A 16499-nucleotide genomic window follows, 5' to 3' on the forward strand; every position below is an offset into this window, starting at 1 on the left:
TCAGGTTGGTGTAGAGAGTGTCTCTGATGTAATAACAGTGTGTAGGAGATAAATGGTGAATTTAATAATCCCCTGTGAATAAAGCGTACTGACTTTGCTATTTTTAGCCAATATTTTGTTCTAAATCACTACAAATATCTGATATAAATGATGTTAAGTTAAAACCCAGTGATGTGTGACTCTGTTCTTCGTGGCGTATTCTGATTCTGCTTCGTTTTTATCAGTGGCCTTTAGTTTGATTAATAATTGAAGCAGGTTTTTATTGGAACATTAACAGGGGACTCGTCTTCTCTGTGGTTTAAGTGTAAATTAATACAATTAAAACGACATGTTAGTAATGGTTTTGTACATTTAAGTGTTTCCAGAATAAAGCGGTTTAACTACACTTCTCTTCAGAGGAAACATCACTGTTGTAAATAGGAAACAAACACTAGTTAAGGCCCCATGCCCTTGTTTATGTGTTAATAGGTCATTAATATTGATATTAAAAAGAAGACACACATTTATTTATCCCTTGGGGAAGTTACTTCTCTGCATGTGACCCATCCGTGCCAGTGAACACACACACACACACACACTAGGAGCAGTGAACACACACACACACACACACTAGGAGCAGTGAACACACACACACACACACACTAGGAGCAGTGAACACACACACACACACACACACACACTAGGGGCAGTGAACACACACACACACACACACACTAGGGACAGTGAACACACACACACACACACACACTAGGGGCAGTGAACACACACACACACACACACACTAAGGGCAGTGAACACACACACACACACACACACACTAGGGACAGTGAACACACACACACACACACACACACACTAGGGGCAGTGAACACACACACACACACACACTAGGGACAGTGAACACACACACACACACTAGGGGCAGTGAACACACACACACACACACACACACTAGGGACAGTAAACACACACACACACACTAGGGGCAGATAACACACACACACACACACTAGGGGCTGCGAACACACACACGCACTAGGAGCAGTGAACACACACACACACTAGGGGCAGCGAACACACACACGCACTAGGAGCAGTGAACACACACACACACACTAGGGGCAGTGAACACACACACACACACTAGGGGCAGTGAACACACACACACACACACACACACACTAGGGGCAGTGAACACACACACACACACACACACTAGGGACAGTGAACACACACACACACACTAGGGACAGTGAACACACACACACACACACACACTAGGGGCAGTGAACACACACACACACACACACACTAGGGACAGTGAACACACACACACACACACACTAAGGGCAGTGAACACACACACACACACACACACACTAGGGACAGTGAACACACACACACACACACACTAGGGGCAGTGAACACACACACACACACACACACACTAGGGGCAGTGAACACACACACACACACACACACTAGGGACAGTGAACACACACACACACACACACACTAGGGGCAGTGAACACACACACACACACACACACACTAAGGGCAGTGAACACACACACACACACACACACACTAGGGACAGTGAACACACACACACACACACACACACACTAGGGGCAGTGAACACACACACACACACACACTAGGGGCAGTGAACACACACACACACACACACACACTAGGGACAGTGAACACACACACACACTAGGGGCAGTGAACACACACACACACACACACACACTAGGGACAGTGAACACACACACACACACACACACTAGGGGCAGTGAACACACACACACACACACTAGGGACAGTGAACACACACACACACACTAGGGGCAGTGAACACACACATACTTGTTTCTGTGCGTTGTGGGGGTCACCTGGAGGAATACTCACATTGTGGGGTCCACCCTTTCCCAAGGTGCTACAGACTTGAAAAAAATCATGCTTTGTCAAAATGCACTTGTGAATCTTAATATCACTTCAAATTATAAATATCTCAACAAAATTGATTCTGACCAGACGTCCTCGTGACTTGTGGGGACATTTCAGGTTTGGAGTATATTTGGGGACCAAATATTACACAAATCACCTGTTCTCATTCTTTGTGGGGACCAATTTCATTTTGAGAGAGAACAATGTGTAATCTATAATTAATGCAGAAAAACAACTAATCCAGGCCGATGCATTCGTTTAAAGATTAATTTATTAACCTTTAACGTTATTTGAACTAATTTGTTCTTTTATTAAACTCTGAAAAAGATAGGCACAGATGTGTACATACTGTAGAAGCAATGAAGTTAGCCAAAAACTGAGAGAATAAAACACAATATAAATAAATAATACCTTGAATAACTGATGAGCTTAGCTAGGCTAAAGAAAATTTAAAATCAATATGAACACACACAATATAAACTCAGAATAATTTACATGAGACAGTCCATCTATGATATTAACCAAGAACTCCATTACGAACACTGTACTTACACTCGCTGTCCATTATATTAGTTACTCTTACCATGTAGGAGCACTGCCATGTCTGATCCACTCATACCAGAGCAACACATTAATTGTTCTTGTGCAATGCATGGGACCTACACTACTGGACTGTTTGGTCCCTGGTTGGCTTTTCACTACCACAACCTCACCCCAAGAAATGTATCTGGAATCAAAACAAATCGCGCTAGGTGGGGGTCCTCTAGAGGTACTGCCCATTGAAGAACAGGGTGAAATCTGGTAAACAAAGCATGCAGCACAAGAAATGGACACTATTCTGTAAATGCTGAACTACAAAATGCTCCTACATTGTAAATGGAGCTGATGAAATGAACAGTGAGTATAGACACAAGGTGTTCGTAAAAAAAGTGCCTGGTCCAAGAGAACTTTGATCAAGTCTGAAAACAGAAACTTTAAAACAATATAAATCACATCACAACATTGCAGAGACAGGTTTAAGAGCCCACTGTTCAGATGTATACAGTGAACAAACAGCTTTCCAGGAACTTTCCATCAACATGAGCTTCTCCACTCCATGGAATTCACTGGACCTAGGGAACAAAAAAAAATATATATATATATATATCAAAGGAAATTTTCCTATGCCTAAAATTTAATAAAAATTTTCCTCTTTTACCAACATCTTTTTTGGCACAAATTGCATGATTTAATAAGGCTGTTTTTCTTACAACATGCAAAAGAGAAAACAGACCTACATTGTCACTCAAAATGGTATCATGCCCCAAATTAGGATTATTAGCTATTTTTTTTGCAAAAAGTGATTAAAATAACAATTTAAATAGATAAAATTGTTTTCTCCCAATCCAACAAAAAATGCCCAAAATAACTACTGCCTCAGAATTATTAAACACCTTTTAAAACCCTTTGTGACAGGTGTAATTAATACTTAGTAGAGTACCTTTTTACCATTTCTTTATACTTGAGTGAATCCAAAACAGGTACGTTCATAAATATCATTCAATTACATGTTTCTTGATGGATTCCTGATATATGGTCACACTGCACGATTGTAGCCACGATTTTCTTGTCAAAGACTGTTTTAGGGGATCACGGGAACAACCCTTAGGTCACAGGCAAATCAACACTATCTCGATTGCTACGTGTGAACCGCTGAAAGATGTGATACAAGAGCTTGCCCAGAAATCGCTGATGCCATGCAAACAGCCAATAAATATCCAGTAGTATGAGACTTGTGACTGACAGTGAGCGAAGAGACAAGCTCCCATCAATGAGAATTTGAGGCATAGGCTGATGAGAAGAAGAACTACACTGTTGTCTGTGTTGTGTCTACTGGTCCTGTTCTGTATGTATTTTAAGATCTTTGTAATTACTGCATTGTTCTCTCTGCACTAATGTTCTGGAGTCAAATACGGAGTCAAAAAAGGGTAAAAAATTGAGTTTGTAAAACAATACTCACAAATGTAACAGACTTTGTAACTGTGTTTGAGCAACTACATACACGTTAAAATCCACAAATGTATACGTCAAATTTAAAACAACAACTACAATAATAATAACTTAAATTCACAGATGTGTAAAAAAGATTTGCATTTGTAAATGAAATGTTGTGAATGTGTGAATCAGTAAAATACTTAAAATGTGCAAGAGCAAACCTTTTTTAAAGATTCCAAATGTGACAGTGGGAATTTTTGAATGAGATGGAAAAAAACACACATTCGCCTTCTCTGCTGTGTGTGCGAATCTCTTTTTGCAGTTTCGAATTAAAGACCGTTTTGACGGCCAATTGATGGACCAATAGGAAAGCTTTAGCTGGACCAATCAGATCGCAAGGTTTGTTTAACCAATCGGATTTGTTGCTGTCAACCATAGCGCTTTTCCACCAAAAGAACTCTGGTTCTTGAACCAGTTCTGTTCCTGATTCTAGGAACATTGGTTCTTTCCAGTGAACCACCGCATTTCTACACATTTTGAGGGGAACCAGGAATACGTCATGAACGGAGACACTATGGCTGAGTTCAGAGGCATCCTGCTGACCTTGTGAACAGCGGAGAAACGTAACCAAGACCCCAGAGCTTCAAATACAGCGTTATCGCCCAGTGGAGCTTGACAGGGTAATTCACAACGTTTCATATAAATAAATAATAGTAAAATAATATATAATATAATAAATAATAAATAAATAATAATAAAAAACAGGAACATGCCCCATTTTTATGCGTTTCTGGTGAAGTTAGGCACAATGCCATGTGCGTTGATCAAATCCGCGGCTCTTGTTTACGTTTCTCTGCTGTCCGTAGAAACGCGGCGGTTCACGGACCTGAGTTCATTTTGTGGAAAAGCGCTATGGTTGACAGCAACAAATCAATGTTCCAATTGGTTAAACAAACCTCGCAATCTGCTTGGTCCAGCTAAAGATTTCCTATTGGTCCATCAATTGGCCGTCAAAACAGGGTCTTAAATCCGCATCTGCAAAAAGAGATTCGCAGAAGGAGAATGTGTGGATTTTTCCATCTCATTCAAAAATTCCCACTGTCACATTTGGAACTTTAAAAAGGTTTGCTCTTGCACATTTTAAACCGTTTGAGAAGTTACTGATTCACACATTCACAACATTTCATTTACAAATGCAAATCTTTTTTGCACATTTGTGAATTTAATTTATTATTGTAGTTGTTGTTTTAAATTTGTGCATTCCAATACATTTGTGGATTTTAGTTTTACGTGTATGTAGTTGCTCAAGCACAGTTAAAATTTTGTGTATGTAGTTGCTCTACGGCAATTACAAAGTCCATTACATTTGTGAGTATTGTTTTAAAATGCACCAGAGCAAACCTTTATGTTCCAAATGTGACAAAAAATGCACACATTCACCTTCTCTGCTGCTTGTGTAAATCTCTTTTCACAGTTGTGAATTTTTTACCCTGATTGGCCAACTGATACCAATAGGAAAGCTTTAGCTGTACCAATCATATAATGAGGTTTATTTAACCGATCAGAACATTGATTTGTTGCTGTCAATCACAGCGCTATTTCACCAAAAGAACTCTGGCTCCTAAACCGGTTCCATTCCTGATTCTTGGAACCTTGGTTCTTTCCAATGAACTGCTGTGTTTCTACATGTTTAAAGGGGAAACAGGTATACGTCATTAGCAGGGTAGTCGCTGTGCCTGAATACAGCGCCAGCACCAAAGACTGTTAGACTCATTGTTAGAGTCATTGTTTATTCTTCTATCATGAAGTCAGACCCGAGTGAGATATAATACTGTGTAAATGTTGCCGAGTTCAGAGCCGTCCTGCTGAGCTTGTGAACAGCAGAGAAACGTAACCGAGAGCTGCGGCTCTGACCAACACAAATGGAATCGCACACAAACAGCACCAGAAACAAAAAAACAGGGCGTGTTCCTGTTTTATTTCTTTTTATTTATTTATTTGAAACGTTGTAAATTACCCTGTCAAACTCCGCAGTGCAATAACGCTGCATTTGAAACTCAGCTGGGAACAAACTTTTCTGGGTCGCGAACCAGTTTGTGTAGATGGAAACATACCAAACGGTTACAAATTCACCTTGCGAACTGGAACCGTTCTGGTTCCTTTTTGGTGGAAATGCACTATCAGAGATACAATAGAGTAGGGGTCCCCAATTACTTTTCCTCAAGGGCCACATCCAACAAACATCGAAAGGCACGGTGTAATTCTCATATTTTTCCATACAGTCCTTTACAAGATTTATTATTTCAGGTTAATATATTAAGTCTATGTAAATCGGTAGGCCTTACTAACTACAGTTATTTTATTTTACAAACACTTCAATGAGAGAAGTGATAGTGGCAGGTGGAAACGAGATACCTGAATTTTTGTATTTAAATTGTATCAGCAGCAAATTGCTAGAATGCAAACCCCAGCCTTGTACGTGTAACGGGACCAATGGCCTGATGTGGCAGCAAGTCCAGTTTATATTATTACATTTATTCAAACTAGGAACTATGACTAAACGTTAACTACATCAGTGGCATTGCCACAAATTGATCTTTGGGTGGGCCTGTGTAAAAGTGTGTGGGCACAATTATTCTTTCTATAATAATAAGCAGTGTGATTTATGAAATTGTAGGCTGCCAACTTTCTGAAACCAAATTTAGGGACACATTTATAGCTTTACTATTTTAAATACTTCACTAATTACAATTAGATCTAAAGTGAATGCATCTTATTGGTCTAAGTGGTCTAAAAGACAATATTATCCTTATTGCATTACCACAGTTAACTTATGTCCAGTAAAAATGTTATATCATTATTTTTAAACACATTTGCTGCTGATGTTTTACAGCTTACTGTCATGTCCTATACATAACATACAGTCTGCTTATTTAGGACTTCTGTATTTCTCTTATGTGAAATTATCTGACGTGATTATAGTAGTAGTAAACTTGTAGTTTCTTTAGGACATGGTGCTAACATTAGTTCTATCTAAAAGCAAAGTTGTAAAATCCCACTTTCTCAGCATGCGCCTGCTGCTCTTAGCTCCGCCACAAAACAAACCGCTGTAGGAAGGGGCTGAGACTCCATTGGCTGCAGAACTAAATGATGGACAGTTAATACAAGTGAGGACCAATGAGAAGCATGTTCTGTGGAGTACCTGCCCCTCCCTCTGGATAAGGGAGACCTGCAGAGCTTCTGTCTGTTTCAAACTATAAGTTTTTACAGTCTAACCTCAAAACAATATAATAAATGGTGTCCTGTGTTGGTTCAATACCAAACACGGCTTTCAGTGTCCAAATATCGGACAAAGTTTGGGAACTGTACAGAACGTGGGTGGCAGGCACATGCAAGACAAGTAGAGATAGGTGTTATGGGATTTGTAGCCAAGTTTGCTGCATCCATGCATGTGAACTTCGATATCAGGTGCCGAAAACTATGGGCAGCTGTGGAGGAGTTACCAGAACCAGCTGAAAATCTAGTCAGCAGTTGTGGAAAAGAAAAAAAATACCTGCATATTGCAAAAATTCATATTACTTAGAGAAATACACTGTAACATAAACTGTAGTTCAGAAAATGTTGTCTGTATACTGACCTGTGAGTGTACTGCTATAGTAGGAGTGTCTCCCTAGAAGTGGTCCCTACGATGCTAGACCTGACAGTGTGTGTCACCAATACAAACTGAAAGAGCTGTATCAGAAAAGAAAATAATAACAAATTCAAACTCAACACTCAGTGACATCAGTCATGAGGTAACGTACACTGTAGTTCAGAAACGCTGTCTGTATATTGACCTGTGAGTGTACTGCGACGCTAGACCTGACAGTGTGTGTCACCAATACAACCTTAAAGAGCTGTGTCAGAAAAGAAAATAATAACAAATTCAAACTAGACCCTCAGTGACACCATTCATGAGGTAACATACACTGTAGTTCAGAAAAGCTGTCTGTATATTGACCTGTGAGTGTACTGCTGTAGTAGGAGTGTCTTCCTAGAAGTGGTCCCTACGACGCTAGACCTGACATTGTGTGTCACCAATACAACCTTAAAGCGCTGTGTCAGAAAAGAAAATAATAACAAATTCAAACTAGACCCTCAGTGACACCATTCATGAGGTAACATACACTGTAGTTCAGAAAAGCTGTCTGTATATTGACCTGTGAGTGTACTGCTGTAGTAGGAGTGTCTTCCTAGAAGTGGTCCCTACGACGCTAGACCTGACATTGTGTGTCACCAATACAACCTTAAAGCGCTGTGTCAGAAAAGAAAATAATAACAAATTCAAACTAGACCCTCAGTGACACCAGTCATGAGGTAACATACACTGTAGTTCAGAAAAGCTGTCTGTATATTGACCTGTGAGTGTACTGCTGTAGTAGGAGTGTCTTCCTAGAAGTGGTCCCTACGACGCAAGACCTGACAGTGTGTGTCACAAATAAAACCTTAAAGAGCTGTATCAGAAAAGAAAATAATAACAAATTCAAACTAGACCCTCAGTGACACCAGTCATGAGGTAACATACACTGTAGTTCAGAAAAGCTGTCTGTATATTGACCTGTGAGTGTACTGCTTTAGTAGGAGTGTCTTCCTAGAAGTGGTCCCTACGACGCTAGACCTGACAGTGTGTGTCACCAATACAACCTTAAAGCGCTGTGTCAGAAAAGAAAATAATAACAAATTCAAACTAGACCCTCAGTGACATCAGTCATAAGGTAATGTACAGTGTAGTTCAGAAACGCTGTCTATATATTGACCTGTGAGTGTACTGCTATAGTAGGAGTGTCTCCCTAGAAGTGGTCCCTACGACGCTAGACCTGACAGTGTGTGTCACCAATACAACCTTAAAGAGCTGTATCAGAAAAGAAAATAATAACAAATTCAAACTAGAACCTCAGTGACATCAGTCATGAGGTAATGTACACTGTAGTTCAGATAAACTGTCTGTATATTGACCTGTGAGTGTACTGCTTTAGTAGGAGTGTCTCCCTAGAAGGGGACCCCACTATGCTAGACCTGACAGTGTGTGTCACTAATATAAGCTTAAAGAGCTGTGTCAGAAAAGAAAACAATAACAAATTCAAACTAGACCCTCGGTGATATCAGTCATGAGGTAATGTACACTGTAGTTCAGATAAACTGTCTTTATATTGACCTGTGAGTGTACTGCTTTAGTAGGTGTTTCTCCCTAAACGGGGACCCCACTATGCTAGACCTGACAGTGTGTGTCACTAATATAAGCTTAAAGCGCTGTGTCAGAAAAGAAAATAATAACAAATTCAAACTAAACCCTCAGTGACATCAGTCATGAGGTAATGTACACTGTAGTTCAGAAACGCTGTCTGTATATTGACCTGTGAGTGTACTGCTATAGTAGGAATGTCTCCCTAGAAGGGGACCCCTCTATGCTAGACCTGACAGTGTGTGTCACTAATATAAGCTTAAAGAGCTGTGTCAGAAAAGAAAATAATAACAAATTCAAACTAGACCCTCAGTGACATCAGTCATGAGGTAACGTACACTGTAGTTCGGAAAAGCTGTCTGTATATTGAGATGTGAGTGTACTGCTATAGTAGGAGTTTCTCCCTAGAAGGGGACCCCTCTATGCCAGACCTGACAGTGTGTGTCATTAATATAAGCTTAAAGAGCTGTGTCAGAAAAGAAAATAATAACAAATTCAAACTAGACCCTCAGAGATATCAGTCATGAGGTAATGTACACTGTAGTTCAGATAAACTGTCTGTATATTGACCTGTGAGTGTACTGCTTTAGTAGGTGTGTCTCCCTAAACGGGGACCCCACTATGCTAGACCTGACAGTGTGTGTGTGCACATTTGACCAAAACCTTTTCAATAGTTCCATCCTGAGAGGGTCCCCACAACGTAAGGCCTGAGAGTGTGTGTAACCAGTACCATCCCTAAGGCCTCACCCAAAAGCAATGAACTATCACAATTTTGTGCCAGAGAAATTAACTTCAACTGACCATAGTGACCTGCCTCACTAAAACCTATTTCAGTGACTATATGGACATGAAACCTTTTTAAATACCTCCAAGTTAGAGGACGGAGCTCCAGCGCTGAGCACAGGACCGGAAGCTCAGTGGATTTGTTCTACCATGTCCATCGTGTCAGCGGTGTCCTCTCATGCCTTCTACAGAGATTTCAAACAACAGTAAAACATTTCGGTGAACACCACACACAAATACATTAGTATTTAAAGTGCAATACATTTTACAACATGTTTAATCTCTCATCAGTTAAACAATTGCTGAGTCAAATTGACTTGACATGGATACACCATGGTATTAAAAAACGTAAGACACATTTGTCCTGACACAAGTAACAATTTCAGATTATACCACCAATACAACCGCCAATACAACCTGAAAGAGCTGAATCAGAAAAGTAAATAACCAATTTAAACTAGACCCTCAGTGACATCAGTCATAAGATAACGTACACTGTAGTTCAGAAACGCTGCCTGTATATTGACCTGTGAGTGTACTGCTATAGTAGGAATGTCTCCCTAGACGGGGACCCCTCTATGCTAGACCTGACAGTGTGTGTCACTAATATAAGCTTAAAGAGCTGTGTCAGAAAAGAAAATAATAACAAATTCAAACTAGACCCTCAGTGACATCAGTCATGAGGTAACGTACACTGTAGTTCAGAAAAGCTGTCTGTATATTGAGATGTGAGTGTACTGCTATAGTAGGAGTTTCTCCCTAGAAGGGGACCCCTCTATGCCAGACCTGACAGTGTGTGTCATTAATATAAGCTTAAAGAGCTGTGTCAGAAAAGAAAATAATAACAAATTCAAACTAGACCCTCAGTGACATCAGTCATGAGGTAATGTACACTGTAGTTCAGATAAACTGTCTGTATATTGACCTGTGAGTGTACTGCTTTAGTAGGTGTGTCTCCCTAAACGGGGACCCCACTAGGCAAGACCTGACAGTGTGTGTCACTAATATAAGCTTAAAGCGCTGTGTCAGAAAAGAAATTAATAACAAATTCAAACTAAACCCTCAGTGACATCAGTCACGAGGTAATGTACACTGTAGTTCAGATAAACTGTCTGTATATTGACCTGTGAGTGTATTGCTATAGTAGGAGTGTCTCCCTAGAAGGGGACCCCTCTATGCTAGACCTGACAGTGTGTGTCACTAATATAAGCTTAAAGAGCTGTGTCAGAAAAGAAAATAATAACAAATTCAAACTAGACCCTCAGAGATATCAGTCATGAGCTAATGTACACTGTAGTTCAGATAAACTGTCTGTATATTGACCTGTGCGTGTACTGCTTTAGTAGGTGTTTCTCCCTAAACGGGGACCCCACTATGCAAGACCTGACAGTGTGTGTAACTAATATAAGCTTAAAGCGCTGTGTCAGAAAAGAAAACAATAACAAATTCAAACTAAACCCTCAGTGACATCAGTCATGAGGTAATGTACACTGTAGTTCAGATAAACTGTCTGTATATTGACCTGTGCGTGTACTGCTTTAGTAGGTGTTTCTCCCTAAACGGGGACCCCACTAGGCAAGACCTGACAGTGTGTGTCACTAATATAAGCTTAAAGAGCTGTGTCAGAAAAGAAAATAATAACAAATTCAAACTAGACCCTCAGAGATATCAGTCATGAGGTAATGTACACTGTAGTTCAGATAAACTGTCTGTATATTGACCTGTGCGTGTACTGCTTTAGTAGGTGTTTCTCCCTAAACGGGGACCCCACTAGGCAAGACCTGACAGTGTGTGTCACTAATATAAGCTTAAAGCGCTGTGTCAGAAAAGAAAATAATAACAAATTCAAACTAAACCCTCAGTGACATCAGTCATGAGGTAATGTACAGTGCAGTTTAGAAACGCTGTCTGTATATTGACCTGTGAGTAGTGTACTGCTATACTAGGAGTGTCTCCCTAGAAGGGGACCCCTCTATGCTAGACCTGACAGTGTGTGTCACTAATATAAGCTTAAAGAGCTGTGTCAGAAAAGAAAATAATAACAAATTCAAACTAGACCCTCAGTGACATCAGTCATGGGGTAATGTACACTGTAGTTCAGATAAACTGTCTGTATATTGACCTGTGCGTGTACTGCTTTAGTAGGTTTCTCTCCCTAAACGGGGACCCCACTATGCAAGACCTGACAGTGTGTGTAACTAATATAAGCTTAAAGCGCTGTGTCAGAAAAGAAAATAATAACAAATTCAAACTAAACCCTCAGTGACATCAGTCATGGGGTAATGTACAGTGCAGTTCAGAAACGCTGTCTGTATATTGACCTGTGAGTATACTGCTATAGTAGGAGTGTCTCCCTAGAAGGGGACCCCTCTATGCTAGACCTGACAGTGTGTGTCACTAATATAAGCTTAAAGAGCTGTGTCAGAAAAGAAAATAATAACAAATTCAAACTAGAACCTCAGTGACATCAGTCATGGGGTAATGTACACTGTAGTTCAGATAAACTGTCTGTATATTGACCTGTGCGTGTACTGCTTTAGTAGGTGTTTCTCCCTAAACGGGGACCCCACTATGCAAGACCTGAGTGTGTGTCACTAATATAAGCTTAAAGAGCTGTGTCAGAAAATAAAATAAAAACAAATTCAAACTAGACCCTCAGTGACATCAGTCATGGGGTAATGTACACTGTAGTTCAGATAAACTGTCTGTATATTGACCTGTGCGTGTACTGCTTTAGTAGGTGTTTCTCCCTAAACGGGGACCCCACTATGCTAGACCTGACAGTGTGTGTGTGCACATTTGACCAAAACCTTTTCAATAGTTCCGTCCTGAGAGGGTCCCCACAACGTACGACCTGAGTGTATGTGTAACCAGTACCATCTCTAAGGCCTCACCCAAAAGCAATGAACTATCACAATTTTGTACCAGAGAAATTAACTTCAACTGACCACAGTGACCTGCCTCACTAAAACCTATTTCAGTGACTATATGTATATGAAACCTTTTTAAATACCTCCAAGTCAGAGGACGGAGCTCCAGCGCTGAGCACAGGACCGGAAGCTCAGGGGGTTTGTTTTACCATGTCCATCATGTCAGCGGTGTCCTCTCATGCCTTCTACAGAGATTTCAAACAACAGTAAAACAGCCTACAGTTAATGAAATATCACAATTTAATATTAAACATTTGGTAACCACAAATGAGACTATCAGTGTAATTTAATGAATACACAATCTTTTATTTTAATCTACATATTATGCATAACCTAGCTTCAGTTGAAAAATTGAAAAACACATTAGCATTTAGCAGAAAATAAAAATAAAAAGCTTAATTTTACCAGTACTCCTTATATTACAAATAACTACTCTACAACTGCTTAAAGGCTGCTAATTTAAAACATTAAGTGAACTATACAGGCAAAAAAAAAAAAAAAAAACATAATGCACAATTCTTGAAGAAAAGATTATACTAGATTTACCTTTATAGGTGTTTAGAGATACCTTCCAATACATTGGTGTTGATAGTGGCACTGATGACATTCTGTGCTGCTTCATCAAGTGCTTTCACTCTCCTCCGTCTCAATTGTACTGTCCTCCTGGAACTCACAATATGCGTAAATGTAGGCAGACAAATCATAACCTAGCCACTGAAATACATTGCATTGTAATGCTGGTCCCAAGCGTGTATACATAGGGAGGGTTGTGTCAGAAAGATTATCTTTTGTATAAACTATGTCAAATTAACAATGCAGATCACTAACAAGAGTTCCATATCGGATCAGAGAAGGCCCGGGTTAACAACGTCCACCATTGGGATTGTTTCCTGCCAGTGTACCAGTGGAAATTGGGATACTGTTGGTCACAGGAGAAGGAGAGGGGGAACAAGAGTTGAGAGACAAAATAAAGAAGAGGGTTAGGAAGGTGGAGGTGAGAGTGGAAACACTGAACGTTAGCACTATGACTGGTAAAAGGAGAGAGGTAGGTGATATGGTGGTAGAATTTGCCCCAAAAAATGCAAATGGCAGTAGTGAATATTTATTTTCAGAAGAAGGAAGAGCATAGGGTGACATTTAAGAGTGGAGGAAGGTCTACACATGTGGACTTTGTTTTATGCAGGCGAAGCAACCTGAAGTAATTTAGTGACTGTAAGGTGGTGGCAGGGGTAAAGTATAGCAAGGCAGCATCAGACGGTGGTGGTAGGTAGGATGTATTTGGAGGTGAAGAAAAGGAAGTGGGTGAGGGCTAAATCACAGATCAGATGGTGGACGTTAAAGTAAGAACAGTACGGTGTGTGATTCAGGGAGGAGGTGAGGCAGATGCTAGGTGGGGTGGACGAGGTGATGGACAGATGGGCAGAGACTGCAAAAGCAGTGAGGGAATCGGCTACAGGTACTGTGTTTGTCGTATGGACAGAGGAAGGAAGGGAGGAGACTTTGTGCTGGAATGAGGAGATCATGCAGGAAATCTTAAGAAGGAAGTGGTCGATAAAATAGAATTGGAATCTCAAGAGAGATGTCTAAAGAAATACAAAAAAATGCAGCATCAAGCAAACGGAGAAGTGACAAAGGCTAGGGAAAATGCACGTGAAAAGTTGTATGAGAATATGGATAGTGAGGTTAGAATAAAAGACATGTATCGACTGGCGAGATGAGAGAGGAACAGGATGTGAGGATGTACAGCATGTTAGGATGATAATGAATGTAGAAGGTATTGTGCAGACTAATGAAGAGATGATATTTGAAGGTGGAAGGAGTACTTTGAGGAACTGATGAATGTTTGTGAGGAGAATAGGGAGCATGTTAAGGTTAGTCTGGAGCTATGGAGGAACACAGTAATTCATTCACTCACTTACTGTAAGTATACATCTAAATGTGAATAAACAGTTCTCGTATTCTGAGCTTAGATGCAGATCAGTCGAGGGGTCAGTGCATTACTCTCCTTTTTCTCCTCCCAGATCTTTCCCTTTTCCTCTTTCCACCTGCCCAGGAACGGCTTCTGCTGTCTCCCTCTCCACAATCTCTCTCTCCCTAAAAGTAAACAAATACAAACAAACCAAATGTTACAAGCAAGTCAGGCTTATAGTACACACCAAATGCTCACTGATTTTCAAATGAAGGAGTTGCAAATATAATCATAGGCTACACTGTCAAACACATTGTTTTAGATTTGCAGATTTTTAACATCTCAAAGCAATTTTACGTGATTTAAAGTAATTACAAAAACCCACATATTGGCACTTTCTCAAGTGAATGCACTGAAAATACAGTTTTAATAAAACTCTGATTATATGATTCTAATAAAATATCACGTTTACTCTCAATATTAAACCTTTACAAATGAAGCGTCGCCTTAAACACTTGCCTCTAACTGGCCTCTATAATGTAAACAGCTGAAGTAACTGTCTCTCTGTCTCCAACACGCATTCATGGAAACAGAGTCCTTTAAAAACTTCATTTTACAAAACCAGCCGAATATTTTCTCTATATCCAGTATAACGTTAGCTAAAGCACGAAAGCTGTTGTTAACGTCACATTTCACGGGCCTCTTTCTCTCTGCACTACTCTCACACGGAAATATAGCCCTTTAAAACATTTGAAACAGATTAATAACTCCCATTCTCTCTATATACACACATAAATACGACTAAAATAAGCGTCACATTACCGAGTAAAGCCATATATTTAAGCCGTTGTTTATTACCTTTCAGCTCGTCCTGTGCACGGCCCGCAGACTCTTCGTGGAACAGAGGGATTATGGGAAGTGTAGTTCCTTTGTAGTTCCGAGTTGCTTTTCCTTCATTCAATGTAGAACGGTGAAAACTACAAACCGCCATTTTATATTCGCTTCCATTACACAGAGCCATTATCTTCAAACAAATGTTCGGCTGAGCTATTTTAATACATAAAGAGTGGACTATATTTACACGTATATGTATTTTACTGTTGAACGTGTCACCATTAAAGACTTTATAACGCTGATGTTTGAACTAAAAGTTTTAATTTAAACAATTTAATTCGCCTCCTCACTAACTTACAATATACTACACCAGGATTAATATTTTGTAACTAAATGTATGTCCATGTACATTTCTTGTTAAGATTATTTTCTATGTTTAAAAGACTAACTAGTTGTGTACGGTGTTTTATTTGTGTTTACCTTGGAGAAGGAGCCATTAATGCAGTGTTTAAAGGACCCTAGTTCATTTAATATGAGTCACTATCAGTGTTGCGTAGACGCAGTAGTGAAGTGTGTACGGACCCCCACGATCTGTGTGTTCATGCAATACCACCGAGTGCCACCGGGGGCGTGGTGAGCAGAGTCACACACAGATGAGACACACGGCTGTCAGGTTTGTGTGAAGCATGGGGGCCAAAAAAAAAACTGCACCACCCATATCAGCATGGCCTCCTGAGTCAGCTGACCCATTTTGGCTGAAAACATTGTGGGGACCAGCAAACCGGTCCCCACCATGTTTTTGGTCCCCACACCGTGAGTGTGCTAACAGGTTGCGGACCCCACCATGTAATATAAACAAACACACACACACACACACTAGGGGCAGTGAACACAC

General features: G+C 40.1%; 1 long non-coding RNA gene across 4 annotated transcripts; it reads right to left on the reverse strand.

Annotated features, from left to right (window-relative positions):
- Positions 1 to 1893: 1893 nt before the first annotated feature.
- Positions 1894 to 15767, reverse strand: LOC136675007 (uncharacterized). Of its 4 annotated transcripts, none has more exons than XR_010796126.1 (5): positions 15629 to 15767; positions 13408 to 14955; positions 12945 to 13046; positions 10015 to 10116; positions 1894 to 3065 (listed from the first exon to the last, which is right to left on the reverse strand). It is a non-coding gene; the product is annotated as an uncharacterized lncRNA (long non-coding RNA). The 4 variants fall into 4 exon arrangements; XR_010796127.1 differs by lacking the exon at positions 1894 to 3065 and adding an exon at positions 7454 to 7659; XR_010796128.1 differs by lacking the exon at positions 10015 to 10116.
- Between the last annotated feature and the right edge of the window lie 732 nt (positions 15768 to 16499).

The sequence above is a fragment of the Hoplias malabaricus genome, chromosome 18, assembly GCF_029633855.1.
Source record: "Hoplias malabaricus isolate fHopMal1 chromosome 18, fHopMal1.hap1, whole genome shotgun sequence".
NCBI classification, from domain to species: Eukaryota; Metazoa; Chordata; class Actinopteri; order Characiformes; family Erythrinidae; genus Hoplias; species Hoplias malabaricus.